Raw genomic sequence first — 19,368 nt, forward strand, 5'->3', positions numbered from 1 at the left:
GACAAGAGAAATACTCCAGATGTAACAGACTGACCCTAGCCCCCCGACACATAAACTACTGCAGCATAAATACTGGAGGCTGAGACAGGAGGGATCAGAAGACACTGTGGCCCCATCCGATGATACCCCCGGACAGGGCCAAACAGGCAGGATATAACCCCACCCACTTTGCCAAAGCACAGCCCCCACACCACTAGAGGGATGTCTCCAACCACCAACTTAACATCCTAAGACAAGGCTGAGTATAGCCCACAACGATCTCCGCCATGGCACAACCCAAGGGGGGGCGTCAACCCAGACAGGAAGACCACGTCAGTGACTCAACCCACTCAAGTGACGCACCCCTCCCATGGACGGCATGGAAGAACACCAGTAAGCCAGTGACTCAGCCCCTGTAAAAGGGTTAGAGGCAGAGAATCCCAGTGGAAAGAGGGGAACCGGCAAGGCAGAGACAGCAAGGGCGGTTCGTTGCTCCAGCCTTTCCGTTCACCTTCACACTCCTGGGCCAGACTATACTTAATCATAGGACCTACTGAAGAGATAAGTCTTCAGTAAAGACTTAAAGGTTGAGACTAATTCTGCGTCTCTCACATTGGTAGGCAGACCATTCCATAAAAATGGAGCTCTATAGGAGAAAGCCCTACCTCCAGCCGTTTGCTTAGAAATTCTAGGGACAATTAGGAGGCCTGCGTCTTGTGACCGTAGCGTATGTGTAGGTATGTACAGCAGGACCAAATCGGAAAGATAGGTAGGAGCAAGCCCATGTAATGCTTTGTAGGTTAGCAGTAAAACTTTGAAATCAGCCCTTGCCTTAACAGGAAGCCAGTGTAGGGAGGCTAGCACTGGAGTAATATGATCACATTTTTTGGTTCTAGTCAGGATTCTAGCAGCCGTATTTAGCACTAACTGAAGTTTGTTTAGTGCTTTATCCGGGTAGCCGGAAAGTAGAGCATTGCAGTAGTCCAGCCTAGAAGTAACAAAAGCATGGATTAATTTTTCTGCGTCATTTTTGGACAGAAAGTTTCAGATTTTTGCAATGTTACGTAGATGGAAAAAAGCTGTCCTTGAAACAGTCTTGATATGTTCTTCAAAAGAGAGATCAGGGTCCAAAGTAACGCTGAGGTCCTTCACAGTTTTATTTGAGACGACTGTACAACCATCCAGATTAATTGTCAGATTCAACAGAAAATCTCTTTGTTTCTTGGGACCTAGAACAAGCATCTCTGTTTTGTCCGAGTTTAAAAGTAGAAAGTTTGCAGCCATCCACTTCTTTATGTCTGAAACACAGGCTTCTAGCGAGGGCAATTTTGGGGCTTCACCATGTTTAATTGAAATGTACAGCTGTGTGTCGTCCGCATAGTAGTGAAATTTAACATTATGTTTTCGAATGACATCCCAAGAGGTAAAATAAATAGTGAAAACAATAGTGGTCCTAAAACGGAACCTTGAGGAACACCGAAATTTACAATTGATTTGTCAGAGGACAAACCATTCACAGAGACAAACTGATATCTTTCCGACAGATAAGATCTAAACCAGGCCAGAACTTGTCCATGTTACCAATTTGGGTTTCCAATCTCTCCAAAAGAATATGGTGATCGATGGTATCAAAAGCGGCACTAAGATCTAGGAGCACGAGAACAGATGCAGAGCCTCGGTCTGACGTCATTAAAAGGTCATTTACCACCTTCACAAGTGCAGTCTCAGTACTATGATGGGGTCTAAAACCAGACTGAAGCGTTTCGTATACATTGTTTGTCTTCAGGAAGGCAGTGAGTTGCTGTGCAACAGCTTTTTCAAAAAGAAGATTCGATATTGGCCGATAGTTTTTATAATTTCTGGGTCAAGATTCGGCTTTTTCAAGAGCAACACTGATTGACAATAAATTTCACATGCTGTTGTGCAAATGGAATAGACAACAGTTGGAAATTATAGGCAATTAGCAAGACACCCCCCCCCAATAAAGGAGTGGTTCTGCAGGTGGTGACCACAGACCACTTCTCAGTTCCTATGCTTCCTGGCTGATGTTGTGGTCACTTTTGAATGCTGGCGGTGCTTTCACTCTAGTGGTAGCATGAGACGGAGTCTACAACCCACACAAGTGGCTCAGGTAGTGCAGCTCATCCAGGATGGCACATCAATGCGAGCTGTGGCAAGAAGGTTTGCTGTGTCTGTCAGCGTAGTGTCCAGAGCATGGAGGCGCTTCCAGGAGACAGGCCAGTACATCAGGAGACGTGGAGGAGGCCGTCGGAGGGCAATAACCCAGCAGCAGGACTGCTACCTCCGCCTTTGTGCAAGGAGGAGCAGGAGGAGCACTGCCAGAGCCCTGCAAAATGACCTCCAGCAGGCCACTAATGTGCATGTGTCTGCTCAAACGGTCAGAAACAGACTCCATGAGGGTGGTATGAGGGCCCGACGTCCACAGGTGGGGGTTGTGCTTACAGCCCAACACCGTGCAGGACGTTTGGCATTTGCCAGAGAACACCAAGATTGGCAAATTCGCCACTGGCGCCCTGTGCTCTTCACAGATGAAAGCAGGTTCACACTGAGCATGTGACAGACGTGACAGAGTCTGGAGATGCCGTGGAGAACGTTCTGCTGCCTGCAACATCCTCCAGCATGACCGGTTTGGCGGTGGGTGAGTCATGGTGTTGGGTGGCATTTCTTTGGGGGGCCGCACAGCCCTCCATGTGCTTGCCAGAGGTAGCCTGACTGCCATTAGGTACCGAGATGAGATCCTCAGACCCCTTCTGAGACCATATGCTGGTGCGGTTGGCCCTGGGTTCCTCATAATGCAAGACAATGCTAGACCTCATGTGGCTGGAGTGTGTCAGCAGTTCCTGCAAGAGGAAGGCATTGATGCTATGGACTGGCCTGCCCGTTCCCCAGACCTGAATCCAATTGAGCACATCTGGGACATCATGTCTCGCTCCATCCACCAGCGACACGTTGCACCACAGACTGTCCAGGAGTTGGCGGATGCTTTAGTCCAGGTCTGGGAGGAGATCCCTCAGGAGACCATCCGCCACCTCATCAGGAGCATGCCCAGGCGTTGTAGGGAGGTCATACAGGCACTTGGAGGCCAGACACACTACTGAGCCTCATTTTGACTTGTTTTAAGGACATTACATCAAAGTTGGATCAGCCTGTAGTGTGGTTTTCCACTTTAATTTTGAGTGTGACTCCAAATCCAGACCTCCATGGGTTGATAAATTGGATTTCCATTGATTATTTTTGTGTGATCTTGTTGTCAGCACATTCAACTATGTAAAGAAAAAAGTATTTAATAAGATTATTTCATTCATTCAGATCTGGGATGTGTTATTTTAGCGTTCCCTTTATTTTTTTGAGCAGTGTATATGTTGTAGATCCTTCCATTAAAGGGTGTTTGCTATTCTTAGGTAGCAGAATTACTTTTCCTTCCCTCCAAGCCTGGTGGCACACACTTTCTAGTAAGATTAAAATTGAAAATATGGCAAATAGAAGTGGCAATATTGTCCGCTATTATCCTCAGTAATTTTACATCCGAGTTGTCAGACCTCGGTGTCCTGACATTGTTGATACACAACAATCGTTTTTTCACTTCTTCCACACTCAGTTTACGGAATTCAAAACTACAATGCTTGTCTTTCATCATTTAGTCAGATTAACTTGGATGTGTAGTGTCAGCATTTGTTGCTGTCATGTCATGCCAAACTTTGCTAATCTTGCCAATGAAAAAATGATTAAAGTAGTTGACAATATCAGTTGGTTTTGTGATGAATGAGCCATCTGATTCAGTTATCTGATTCAGATGGAGCTGAGTTTGCCTTTTGCAACCGTAACCACACACACTGGGAGACAGGAAGCAAGTACAGGGTGAGGATTTAATAATAATGGAGTCCAGGTGATTTCCGATGAAGCGCTGGTGTGCGTAATGGTCGTTGTTCCGGGTTTGGAGCGAGTAGTCGTGCTGCACTCCGCTCCGCAGGTAATATTACATCTCATTACATTACAACGGTTTGATTTGTTTAATCTGAGCAATTTTTTAGCTAGCTACTTAGCTGTCTTTGTATCAAAGATAATTGTGTAGTTTAGAGTAATTATTGAGGTTAGCTACCCAGCTATTTTCGTCCGCCGCGCCACCGTTCTCCTACTTAGTCAACAACTGCTAGCTAGCTAGCCAACTTCTACTGACTAGCAGCACTGTAGAAACTAATACATTATAATGGAACGATTTGATTAGTGTAGTGTTAGCTAGCTACATAGTTGTCTTTGCTGTCTTTGTATCTAAGATAATTGTGTTGTTTAGAGTAATTATCGAGGTTAGCTAGCCAGCTATTTTCGTCCGCCGCGCCGCGCCACCGTTCTCCTACTTTGTCAACAACTGCTAGCTAACTAGCCAACTTCTACCGACTAGCAGCACTGTAGAAACTAATACATTACAACGGAACGATTTGATTAGTGTAGTGTTAGCTAGCTACATAGTTGTCTTTGCTGTCTTTGTATCTAAGATAATTGTGTAGTTTAGAGTAATTATCGAGGTTAGCTAGCCAGGTTATCTAGTGTTAGCTAGCTACATAGTTGCCTTTGTATCATGATAAGGAAACTATCGAGGTTACGTAGCCAGCTACACTTTCAAACAAAGTCAACAACGCAGCCACTGCTAGCTAGCCTACTTCACCAGCCAGCAGTACTGTATCATTTTAATCATTTTAGTCAATAAGATTTTTGCAACGTAAGCTTAACTTTCTGAACATTCGAGACGTGTAGTCCACTTGTCATTCCAATCTCCTTTGCATTATCGTAGCCTCTTCTGTAGCATGTCAACTATGTGTCTGTCTAGTATTTATGCTGCAGTAGTTTATGTGTCGGGGGGCTAGGGTCAGTCTGTTACATCTGGAGTATTTCTCTTGTCTTATCCGGTGTCCTGTGTGAATTTAAATATGCTCTCTCTGATTCTCTCTTTCTCTCTTTCTGTCTTTCTCTCGGAGGACCTGAGCCCTAGGACCATGCCTCAGGACTACCTGGTATGATGACTCCTTGCTGTCCCCAGTCCACCTGGCCGTGCTGCTACTCCAGTTTCAACTGTTCTGCCTGCGGCTATGGAACCCTGACCTGTTCACCGGACGTGCTTGTTGCACCCTCGACAACTACTATGATTATTATTATTTGACCATGCTGGTCATTTATGGACATTTTAACATCTTGACCATGTTCTGTTATAATATCCACCCTGCACAGCCAGAAGAGGACTGGCCACCCCTCATAGCCTGGTTCCTCTCCAGGTTTCTTCCTAGGTTTTTGGCCTTTCTAGGGAGTTTTTCCTACAGAGTTTTTCCTAGCCACCATGCTTCTTTCACATGCATTGCTTGCTGTTTGGGGTTTTAGGCTGGGTTTCTGTACAGCACTTTGAGATATCAGCTGATGTACGAAGGGCTATATAAATAAATTTGATTTGATTTGATTTGTCTATCCCTGTTCTCTCTCCTCTGCACAGGCCATACAAACGCTTCACACCGCGTGGCCGCTGCCACTCTAACCTGGTGGTCCCAGCGCGCACGACCCATGTGGAGTTCCAGGTCTCCGGCAGCCTCTGGAAATGCCGGTCTGCGGCCAACAAGGCAGAGTTCATCTCAGCCTATGCTACCCTCCAGTCCCTCGACTTCTTGGCGCTGACGGACACATGGATTACCACAGATAACACTGCTACTCCTACTGCTCTCTCCTCGTCTGCCCACGTGTTCTCGCACACCCCGAGAGCTTCTGGTCAGCGGGGTGGTGGCATTGGGATCCTCATCTCTCCCAAGTGGACATTATCTCTTTCTCCCCTGACCCATCTGTCTATCGCCTCCTTTGAATTCCATGCTGTCACAGTTACCAGCCCTTTCAAGCTTAACATCCTTATCATTTATCGCCCTCCAGGTTCCCTTGGAGAGTTCATCAATGAGCTTGACACCTTGATAAGTTCCTTTCCTGAGGATGGCTCACCTCTCACAGTTCTGGGTGACTTTAACCTCCCCACGTCTACCTTTGACTCATTCCTCTCTGCCTCCTTCTTTCCACTCCTCTCCTCTCTTTTGACCTCACCCTCTCACCTTCCCCCCCTACTCACAAGGCAGGCAATACGCTTGACCTCATCTTTACTAGATGCTGTTCTTCCACTAATCTCATTGCAACTCCCCTCCAAGTGTCCGACCACTACCTCTATCCTTTTCCCTCTCGCTCTCATCCAACACTTCTCACTCTGACCCTACTCGGATGGTATTGCGCCGTCCCAACCTTCGCTCTCTCTCCCCCGCTACTCTCTCCTCTTCCATCCTATCATCTCTTCCCTCTGCTCAAACCTTCTCCAACCTATCTCCTGATCTGCCTCCTCAACCCTCCTCTCCTCCCTTTCTGCATCCTTTGACTCTCTATGTCCCCTATCCTCCAGGCCGGCATGGTCCTCCCCTCCTGCTCCGTGGCTTGACGACTCATTGCGAGCTCACAGAACAGGGCTCCGGACAGCCGAGCGGAAATGGAGGAAAACTCGCCTCCCTGCGGACCTGGCATCCTTTCACTCCCTCCTCTCTACATTTTCCTCTTCTGTCTCTGCTGCTAAAGCCACTTTCTACCACTCTAAATTCCAAGCATCTGCCTCTAACCCTAGGAAGCACTTTGCCTCCTTCTCCTCCCTCCTGAATCCTCCTCCCCCTCCCCACTCCTCCCTCTCTGCGGATGACTTCGTCAACCATTTTGAGAAGAAGGTCGACGACATCCGATCCTCGTTTGCTAAGTCAAACGACACCGCTGGTCCTGCTCACACTGCCCTACCCTGAACTTTGACCTCTTTCTCCCCTCTCTCTCCAGATGAAATCTCGCGTCTTGTGACGGCCGGCTGCCCAACAACCTGCCCGCTTGAGCCTATCCCCTCCTCTCTTCTCCAGACCATTTCCGGAGACCTTCTTCCTTACCTCACCTCGCTCATCAACTCATCCTTGACCGCTGGCTACGTCCCTTCCGTCTTCAAGAGAGCGAGAGTTGCACCCCTTCTGAAAAAACCTACACTCGATCCCTCCGATGTCAACAACTACAGACCAGTATCCCTTCTTCTTTTCTCTCCAAAACTCTTGAACGTGCCGTCCTTGGCCAGCTCTCCTGCTATCTCTCTCAGAATGACCTTCTTGATCCAAATCAGTCAGGTTTCAAGACTGGTCATTCAACTGAGACTGCTCTTCTCTGTGTCACGGAGGTGCTCCGCACTGCTAAAGCTAACTCTCTCTCCTCTGCTCTCATCCTTCTAGACCTATCGGCTGCCTTTGATACTGTGAACCATCAGATCCTCCTCTCCACCCTCTCCGAGTTGGGCATCTCCGGCGTGGCCCACGCTTGGATTGCGTCCTACCTGACAGGTCGCTCCTACCAGGTGGCGTGGCGAGAATCTGTCTCCGCACCACGTGCTCTCACCACTGGTGTCCCCCAGGGCTCTGTTCTAGGCCCTCTCCTATTCTCACTATACACCAAGTCACTTGGCTCTGTCATATCCTCACATGGTCTCTCCTATCATTGCTATGCAGACGACACACAAATAATCTTCTCCTTTCCCCCTTCTGATAACCAGGTGGCGAATCGCATCTCTGCATGTCTGGCAGACATATCAGTGTGGATGATGGATCACCACCTCAAGCTGAACCTCGGCAAGACGGAACTGCTCTTCCTCCCGGGGAAGGACTGCCCATTCCATGATCTCGCCATCCCGGTTGACAACTCCATTGTGTCCTCCTCCCAGAGTGCTAAGAACCTTGGCGTGACCCTGGACAACACCCTGTCGTTCTCCACTAACATCAAGGCGGTGACCCGATCCTGTAGGTTCATGCTCTACAACATTCGCAGAGTACGACCCTGCCTCACACAGGAAGCGGCGCAGGTCCTAATCCAGGCACTTGTCATCTCCCGTCTGGATTACTGCAACTCGCTGTTGGCTGGGCTCCCTGCCTGTGCCATTAAACCCCTACAACTCATCTAGAATGCCGCAGCCCGTCTGGTGTTCAACCTTCCCAAGTTCTCTCACGTCACCCCGCTCCTCCGCTCTCTCCACTGGCTTCCAGTTGAAGCTCGCATCCGCTACAAGACCATGGTGCTTGCCTACGGAACTGTGAGGGGAACGGCACCTCCGTACCTTCAGGCTCTGATCAGGCCCTACACCCAAACAAGGGCACTGCGTTCATCCACCTCTGGCCTGCTTGCCTCCCTACCTCTGAGGAAGCACAGTTCCCGCTCAGCCCAGTCAAAACTGTTCGCTGCTCTGGCACCCCAATGGTGGAACAAGCTCCCTCACGATGCCAGGACAGCGGAGTCAATCACCACCTTCCGGAGACACCTGAAACCCCACCTCTTTAAGGAATACCTAGGATAGGATAAAGTAATCCTTCTAACCCCCCCCTTAAAAGATTTAGATGCACTATTGTAAAGTGGTTGTTCCACTGGATATCATAAGGTGAATGCACCAATTTGCAAGTCGCTTTGGATAAGAGCGTCTTCTAATTGACTTAAATGTAATGTAATGTAAATGTAATGATAGTGACAGCTGTGTGTAACGATAGTGACAGCTGTGCGTAGCGATAGTGACAGGTGTGCGTAACGATAGTGACAGGTGTGCGTAGCGATAGTAACAGCTGTGCGTAATGATAGTGACAGCTGTGCATAGCGACATTGACAGGTGTGCGCAACGATAGTGACAGGTGTGCGTAGCAATAGTGACAGGTGTGCATAACGATAGTGGCAGGTGTGCATAACGATAGTGGCAGGTGTACGTAACGATAGTGACAACTGTGCATAACGATAGTGACAGGTGTGCGTAACGATAGTGACAACTGTGCATAACGATAGTGACAGGTGTGCGTAATGATAGTGACAGGTGTTCGTAAAGATAGTGACAGCTGTGTGTAACGATAGTGACAGGTGTGCGTAATGATAGTGACAGGTGTTCGTAAAGATAGTGACAGCTGTGTGTAACGATAGTGACATTTGTGCGTAACGATAGTGACAGCTGTGCATAACGATAGTGACAGGTGTGCGTAACGATAGTGACAGCTGTGCATAACGATAGTAACAGCTGTGCGTAAAGATAATGACAGCTGTTCGTAACGATAGTGACAGGTGAGCGTAACGATAGTGACAGCTGTGCGTAACGATAGTGACAGGTGAGCGTAACGATAGTAACAGCTGTGCGTAAAGATAATGACAGCTGTTCGTAACGATAGTGACAGGTGAGCGTAACGATAGTGACACGTCTGCGTAATGATAGTGACAGGTGTGCATAATGATGAGCAGCCTGGCGACCTCGAGCGCCAGAGAGCGGGAATGGGAGTAGACGTGACCGAACCCCCCTCTGGCGAACCACCTGGCGAACTACCTGGGCGAGCCTGACAAGACGGCTGAGGCGTGAAACGGGAGCAGACCTGACATTTAAAAAAAAAAATGTCATTAAGGTGGTCCAAAGCTTTTTTACTATCATTCTTTACGTAATGTATCTTTTTTTCATAACGTAGTTTCTTCTTCTTTTTATTCAGTTAAGTCATATGATTTCTCAATTTGTAAAATGTTTACCAAACGGTTGTGCAGCCAGACTTATTTGCCATTCCATTTGCCTCATCCCTCTCAACCGTACAATTTTTCAATTTCTCATCAATCCACGGGGATTTAACAGTGTTTACAGTCATTTTCTTAACCGGTACATGCTTATTGGAACTGGATTAAGAAATTACATGAGTTTGTCAAGTGCTGCGTCTGTTTGCTCCTCATTGCGTAACACGGACCATCAAATATTCTTTACATCAACAACATAGGAATCAATATGAAACGTTGTATGACCTCTTATACACTATATCAGGCCCAGCCTTTGGCACTTTGGTTTTCTTAGATGTGGCTACTATATTGCGATCACTACATCCGATAGATCTGGATACTGCTTTACTAATGTAGCATTAGTAAAGATGTGATCAATACATGTTGATGATTTCATTCCTGTGCTATTTGTAACTACCCCAGTAGGTTGATAATCTGAACCATGCTGGTCACTGGTCACTTTTTGAAGCTTTTTCTTGAGTGGGCAGCTTGATGAAAGCCAGTCAATATTTAAATCATCTAGAAAATATGCCTCTGTTGATATCACACACATTATCTAGCATTTCATATTATCCAGATACTGACTGTTAGCTCTTGGTGGTCTATAGTAGCTTCCCACCAGAATGGGCTTTAGGTGAGGCAGATGAACCTGTAGCCATATTACCAAATTACAATATTCTACATGATATCCTCTCTAATCTTTACAGGAATGTGGTTCTGAATATAAAAAGCAACACCTCCACCATTGGCATTTCTATCTTTCCTGTAAATGTTAATACCTTGTATTGCTACCTCTCTATCATCAAAGGTATTATCTAAGTGGGTTTCAGAGATATATGAAAGGTATCTGTTACTGGCAAACTATTGACTTCATGTACCTTGTTTCTTAAGTTACACATGTTAACATGGGCTATTTTAAGCACTTTTCTTCTTGGATGCTTACTTGTTTCCATTGCTCTACTGGGGAGCTTAGCAGAAGTAGAAATGCTCATGTTATTTAAGTTAGTACAGGGTGAGCTGCACATAGTGGACTTCCTCCAAGGGCACACCACCTCAGTGCTAATAGTATACATCTGGTTCATAGGAACATGATTACTGGATACTTTTATTTATTTTACCTTTATTTAACTAGGCAGGATAACTTGAGCCTGTTGCTCCTGGGCGCCTAGTGCTGGCCTCCGACAGATGGAAAAGCTCTGCTCGATACAGAGCATGGACGGAAGGTTGCTGATGTTGACTTTGAAATCGTAGTAGTAGGCACTGCAACCACAGAAACAGGCACCCCCAGCGACGAAGGTGCAGGCAGATCAGGCTCCAGGATGGCGAAACAATTAATTGTTTGTATCGGCTCAGGGCCTCTTGTTGGGAGTGTAGACTACTTTGCGGGAGGCCGCTATCTTTGGCTTCCACGGCTCGTGTCATGCGACCATCGTTGATTGCCTTGTTCCTCTTCCTGTGCTCCTTCGACTCCGCTGGATGGGGGAGCTCTGGGCAACACTGGCCACTCGGATAATGACAAATGACAAGGCGGAGATGCATCCAACAAGTGCGAAACCCGTTCTGCCACCAACATAGAAAATGTAAACATTCCACTCTTTTTCCCAGTTTCTTATGTCGGATGGTGTCATGACTACACATGAGGATCACAATGGGTCAGATCAGCTTGGCAATGGCTGACAATCACCAGACCCTCTCCCACCCACAAAGGGGGGAGGAGGGAATGGTGGGGTTTTTGACACCTTCACACCCGGTCATATAAATGAAGCAGGAAGAGAACTATCTTTGGCTCTCTAGTATTGGGACTGAACTGTCCTCTGTCTCACAGAGACTTTTGCCAGCCAAAGACTCTAACGTCCAAAAAGTGAACTTTAGAACAAATATTTCTAACATCTGAATGTGGGAAATGGTAAATTGTAATGTCATTAAACATTGTATAAAATGTTATAACGAAAATATTGTAACTTTAACACTATACACACTGTATATGTGAAGTTTACATCCAATCTCAAATCAAATCAAATTGTATTGGTGACATACACATGGTTAGCAGATGTTAATGTGAGTGTAACGAAATGTTTGTGCTTCTAGTTCCAACCGTGCAGTAATATCTAACAAGTAATCTAACAATTTCACAACTACCTTAAACACACAAGTGTAACGGAATGAATAAGAATAAGTACATATAAATAATGGATGGGCGATGGCCGTGCGGCATAGGCAAGATGCAGTAGATGGTATAGAGTACAGTATATAAATATGAGATGAGTAATGTAGGGTATGCAAACATTATATAAAGCGGCATTGCTTAAAGTGACTAGTGATATATTTATTACATCAAATTATTAATTGTTGAAGTGGCTAGAGATTTGAGTCAGGATGTTGGCAGCAGCCACTCAATGTTAGTGATGGTTGTTTAACAGTCTGATGGCCTTGAGATGGAAGCTGTTTTTCAGTCTCTCAGTCCCAACTTTGATGCACCTGTACTGACCTCACCTTTTAGATGATAGTGGGGTGAACAGGTAGTGGCTCAGGTGATTGTTGTCCATGATGATCTTTTTGGCCTTCCTGTGACATCGGGTGGTGTAGGTGTCCTGGAGGGCAGGTAGTTTGCCCCTGGTGATGCGTTGTGCAGACCTCACTACCCTCTGGAGAGCCTTATGGTTGTGGGCGGAGCAGTTGCCATACCAGGCGGTGATAGAGCCCGACAGGATGCTCTCGATTGTGCATCTGTAAAAGTTTGTGGGTGTTTTCAGTGACAAGCCACATTTCTTCAGCCTCCTGAGGTTGAAGAGGCGCTGTTGCCTCTTCAACCTCTTCTGTGGTGCCCCTAATTCCTAATGAGTTAATTGTTAAATTATTAATGTAATCGGGTAGCAGGATTAAATAAATAACAGTCATCAGATTAATGAAAGTCACGATACTGGCGACGTGCCTGATCAAAGAAGCCACGTCAAGCCTATTATCCTCGGCAAACAAACAACTGCCACATTGGAACTGAATCCGGTTTGTTCCGAAACACAGTGTAGTAGATACCGCTCCTACAGCGTTGCAACTGTTCTTTAATTTCTCCAGACAACGGGGGCTCCATTGCAAAACTCTTCCGGTACCAACTTCGTTAGTTTGATGGTTAGTAGCTTAGCGTCTCTATCAAGCAAGCTTCAACTTGTCTGTTAAGCGGGATTCTGGGAGAAGAAATAGCGGTCCTAGCTGTTAACAGCATCCTCTGATGCACAGAGGGACATTTAACCAGCATTACTCCTGTAAGTCGCTCTAAACTGTAAAGCGTAGTGTAAAAGCAGATGAGATGGTTGTTTTTGCTGTTTTGTGGTGGAGAACTGAGTGGGTCGATCATAATAGATAGGCTAGACATTGTTATGTGAAGCTTGCATTCAATTGCCCATCTAAGTCACCGACCCGGTTACAGTCAACCCTGTTCCTTTTTTTGGCATTTACCATAGCCTCTTTTTTTTATGGAGAAAACATGCTTTTTATTAAATTGAACATTTGCTCTTTATGACAGATTGTTACAATTTGGTGTAATAAAACATTTTAATTCACCAAGATACACTCCTAAAAATGCATCTAATTGTAGAAAAGACCAAGCTGTGTGCATTGTATTGTGATATATATGTGTGCTGGTCTGGGATCAGATGGTATGAGTCAGAGTATGCTGTGGGCTCTGTCTGAACTGTGCTGAGTCAATGAGATGGAGCAGCTGGGAGAGAAACAGAGAGATGATCAGAGCACAGAGAGTAGTTCTTTACACACCCTCTGAGGATACACGCTCGCACATACGCAAGCATACACACACACACACACACACACACACACACACACACACACACACACACACACACACACACACACACACACACACACACACACACACACACACACACACACACACACACACACGTCCTAAAACAAGGAGACACAGGTGATAAATTTGTGGGACATGTTATTTTCCCTCTCTCTACCCTTTCCTCTCTTTCGTACAGACTCTCCTTCTTTGTGCCCCTGGGAATGCTTTATGACGGACTGTTTAATAACAATCAGCCCGTCTTTGCTTTGGAAATGTAAACATAATGTTTCCCATGCAGATAAAGACCATTACATTGAAATTGAATTGAAGGAGAGATAGAAAGAGATAAATACAGAGAGAGACAGGTGGCTGCTGATGGCCACAAGCACATTGTGTGTACAAATAACTAAACAAACACGGTTATTTTCTCCAGAAGGCAGCACACCTGATTCCCCCTAGCTCTGCCCTTCTCCCTGACGTCACAACAAACCTCATCTCGGTTTACCCACAACTAAGGTCTTGCGCAATTTGTCGGCCGCTAGATTAAGTTCTGGGTCAATACGTGTTGAGAGAATATAGATGAAGAGATGCTAGTACGAGAAACGGAACCGGAATGAGGAACTCCACCCTCTCTCTTTGCAAGTTGCGGGCCGAATGTCCCATCCCCTTCTGAAATTTGAAAGATGCTAAAACCTGCTAAATCTGGATTTGTCCCACACATCCTATTCCTTCCTGACATATTTTACAGTACCAGTTATGTTTACGTAAATCTGTCCACTAGAGAGATTACCACAGACCTGCCACAGGCTGCCGTTCCAACCTCCAAAAGATAGGGGGAGATGTTCCCTTTCTTGTGACATATCTGAGGCAGAAAACACAGAATACTCACTCTCTCACCCTCTCCCTCACACTGTATTTTCCATTTGTGTCAACGTCCTCAAATTGTGGAAATGAATGACACATATATAATTTCCTTTTAAATTGACACCATGTGTGAAAGTAATCTTGGCTTCATCCATTTGTCTGTCCCACTCAGCCATAAACGGATATTATGTTACATCACTGAGCCTTCTTGACCAATCCAATGACTTCTGATACAAAAACTGATTAGAAGATAATGTTTAGTGTGGCTTAAGGAACATCCTGATTCACATGATCATTACCCCAGAGAGAGAGAGAGAGAGAGAGAGAGAGAGAGAGAGAGAGAGAGAGAGAGAGAGAGAGAGAGAGAGAGAGAGAGAGAGAGAGAGAGAAATGAAGAGAGAGAAATGGGTGAAATGGGGCTTAGGGAAGAGTCAGGACATCAGAAAAGACCTATGCACATCAAAGTGAGTGTACAAACTGAGCACACTAACAAACACACTAACTGAGCACACTAACAAACACACTAACAAGCACACTAACAATCACAACAAGCACACTAACAAACACACTAACAATAACACTAACAAAGACACTAACAATAACACTAACAAACGCACTAACAATAACATTAACAATCACACTAACAAGCACAACAACAAGCACCCTAAAAAACACACTAACAAACACACTAACAATAACACTAACAAACACACGAATAAACACACTAACAAACACACTAAGAATCACACTAACAAACACACTAACAATAACACAAACAATAACACACTAACAAACACACTAACAATAACATTAACAAACACACTAACAATAACACTAACAAACACACGAATAAACACACTAACAAACACACTAAGAATCACACTAACAAACACACTAACAATAACACAAACAATAACACACTAACAAACACACTAACAATAACATTAACAAACACACTAACAAACACACTAACAAGCACACAAACAAACTAACAAGCAGCACAATAACAAACACAGTAACAAGCATAGTAACGAACACACCAACAAACACACCTACTTTTACAAACTCACACTTTCACAAATAACCTCAACACACCCACATTTTCACAAATTACCTCAACACACTAAAACTTTCAAAGATGTCCTCAACACACTCACACTTTCACACATGACCTCAACACACCCACACATTCACAAATTACCTCAACACTAAACACTTTCACAAATTACCTAAACTCAATCACACTTTCAAAGATGACCTCAACACACTCACACTTTCAAAGATGACCTCAACACACTCACACTTTCACAGATGACCTCAACACACTCACACTTTCACAAATTACCTCAACACACCCACACATTCACATGTTATCTCAATGCACTCACACTTTCACAAATGACCTCAACACACCCACACTTTCACACATGACCTCAACACACTCACACTTTCACAGATGACCTCAACACACTGACACTTTCACAAATTACCTCAACACACCCACACTTTCACAATTTATCTCATAACACCCACAATTTCACAAATTACGTAAACTAAATCTCACTTTCAAAGATGACCTGAACACACTCACACTTTCACAGACAACCTCAACACATTCACACATTCACACATGATCTCACACCCTCACCTTCACAAATTACCTCAACACACCCACACCTTCACAGATTACCTCAACGCACTCAAACTTTCAGAGATGACCTCAACATACCAACACTTTCACAAATTACCTCAACACACTTACACATTCACAGATTACCTCAACACACTTACAATTTCACAGATGACCTCAACACTCTCACACTTTCACAAATTACCTCAACACACCCACACTTTGACAGATGACCTCAAAACACTCACTTTCATAGATGACCTCAAGACACTCACACTGTCAGAAGTGACCTCAACACACTCACACTTTCACAAATAACATCAACACTCTCACACTTTCAAAGATGACCTCAACACTCTCACACTTTCAAAGAGGACCTCAACATGCTAACAGTTTCATAGATGACCTCAAGACACTCATGCTCAAATGCAGGTTGACATTTATTGTTATGGGTCTTGTTCTTAGATTGGCCAGCTGCAAAGTCAAAATTGTCTATATTAAATATGAAATAATGAACACAAAAATGTGCTATTTGGTTTTAGTTTAAGTTTAGCATTAAGCATTGGAGTTAGCAGCGTGGTTAAGGCTAGTTTTGAGGTTAGGGTTAGGTTCAAAATTATTAGCAAGATTTGATGACTTTGTGGATGTCCCAGCTAATGACCACTATGCAGAGTTGCCTCCAGAACAGGATTCATGACTAAAAATGCTAACCTGTCACTCAAACATCTACTGTCCTGACACTCAAACAACTACTGTCCTGCCACTCAAACAACCACTGTCCTGCCAGTCAGTCACTACTGTCCTGCCACTCAAAAACCTATTGTCCTGCCACTCAAACAACTACTGTCCTGCCACTCAATAAACTACTGTCCTGCAACTCAAACAACTACTGTCCTGTCACTCAAACAACTACTGTCCTGCCACTCAAACAACTACTGTCATGCCACTCAAACAACTAATGTCCTGCCACTCAAAAAACTACTGTCCTGCCACTCAAAAACCTACTGTCCTGCCACTCAAAAACCTACTGTCCTGCCACTCAAACAACTACTGTCCTGCCACTCAAACAACTACTGTCCTGTCACTCAAACAACTACTGTCCTGCCAGTCAACAACTACTGTCCTGCCACTCAAACAACTACTGTCCTGCCACTCAAACACCTACTGTCCTGTCACTCAAACAACTACTGTCCTGCCAGTCAAACATCTACTGTCCTGCCAGTCAAACAACTACTGTCCTGCCAGTCAAACAACTACTGTCCTGCCACTCAAACAACTACTGTCCCGCCTCTCAAACAACTACTGTCCCGCCACTCAAACAACTGCTGTCCTGCCAGTCAACAACTACTGTCCTGCCACTCAAACAACTACTGTCCTGCCACTCAAACAACTACTGTCCTGCCACTCAAACAACTACTGTCCTGCCACTCAAACATCTACTGTCCTGCCAGTCAACAACTACTGTCCTGCCACTCAAACAACTACTGTCCTGCCACTCAAACACCTACTGTCCTGTCACTCAAACAACTACTGTCCTGCCAGTCAAACATCTACTGTCCTGCCAGTCAAACAACTACTGTCCTGCCAGTCAAACAACTACTGTCCTGCCACTCAAACAACTACTGTCCCGCCTCTCAAACAACTACTGTCCCGCCACTCAAACAACTGCTGTCCTGCCAGTCAACAACTACTGTCCTGCCACTCAAACAACTACTGTCCTGCCACTCAAACAACTACTGTCCTGCCACTCAAACAACTACTGTCCTGCCACTCAAACATCTACTGTCCTGCCAGTCAACAACTACTGTCCTGCCACTCAAACATCTACTGTCCTGCCAGTCAACAACTACTGTCCTGCCACTCAAACATCTACTGTCCTGCCAGTCAACAACTACTGTCCCGCCACTCAATCACCTACTGTCCTGCAACTCAAACAACTACTGTCCTGTCACTCAAACAACTACTGTCCTGCCACTCAAACAACTACTGTCCTGCCACTCAAACAACTACTGTCCTGTCACTCAAACAACTACTGTCCTGCCACTCAAAAACCTACTGTCCTGCCACTCAAAAACCTACTGTCCTGCCACTCAAACAACTACTGTCCTGCCACTCAAACAACTACTGTACTGTCACTCAAACAACTACTGTCCTGCCAGTCAACAACTACTGTCCTGCCACTCAATCACCTACTGTCCTGCCACTCAAACAACTACTGTCCTGCCACTCAAACAACTACTGTCCTGCCAGTCAACACCTACTGTCCTGCCACTCAAAAACCTACTGTCCTGCCACTCAAAAACCTACTGTCCTGCCACTCAAAAACCTACTGTCCTGCCACTCAAACAACTACTGTCCTGCCACTCAAACAACTACTGTACTGTCACTCAAACAACTACTGTCCTGCCAGTCAACAACTACTGTCCTGCCACTCAAACAACTACTGTCCTGTCACTCAAACAACTACTGTCCTGCCACTCAAACAACTACTGTCATGCCAGTCAACAACTACTGTCCTGCCACTCAAACAACTACTGTCCTGCCACTCAAACAACTACTGTCCTGCCACTCAAACAACTACTGTCCTGTCACTCAAACAACTGCTGTCCTGCCACTCAAACATCTACTGTCCTGCCACTCAAACAACTACTGTCCCGCCACTCAAACCTCTACTGTCCCGCAACTCAAACAACTACTGTCCTGCCACTCAAACAACTACTGGCCTGCCACTCAAAAACCTACTGTCCTGCCACTCAAAAACCTACTGTCCTGCAACACAAACATCTACTATACTGCCACTCAAACAACTACTGTCCTGCCACTCAAAAACCTACTGTCCTGCCACACATACATCTACTATACTGCCACTCAAAAAACTACTGTCCTGCCACTCAAACAACTACTGTCCCGCCACTCAAACATCTACTGTCCTGCCAGTCAACAACTACTGTCCTGCCACTCAATCACCTACTGTCCTGCAACTCAAACAACTACTGTCCTGTCACTCAAACAACTACTGTCCTGCCACTCAAACAACTACTGTCCTGCCACTCAAACAACTACTGTCCTGTCACTCAAACAACTACTGTCCTGCCACTCAAACAACTACTGTCCTGCCACTCAAACAACTACTGTACTGTCACTCAAACAACTACTGTCCTGCCAGTCAACAACTACTGTCCTGCCACTCAAACAAATACTGTCCTGCCACTCAAACACCTACTGTCCTGTCACTCAAACAACAACTGTCCTGCCAGTCAAACATCTACTGTCCTGCCAGTCAAACAACTACTGTCCTGCCAGTCAAACAACTACTGTCCTGCCACTCAAACAACTACTGTCCCGCCTCTCAAACAACTACTGTCCTGCCACTCAAACAACTGCTGTCCTGCCAGTCAACAACTACTGTCCCACCACTCAAACAACTACTGTCCTGCCACTCAAACAACTACTGTCCTGCCACTCAAACAACTACTAACCTGCC

This window comes from Salmo salar, chromosome ssa20, assembly GCF_905237065.1.
Source record: "Salmo salar chromosome ssa20, Ssal_v3.1, whole genome shotgun sequence".
In the NCBI taxonomy this organism is placed as follows: Eukaryota; Metazoa; Chordata; class Actinopteri; order Salmoniformes; family Salmonidae; genus Salmo; species Salmo salar.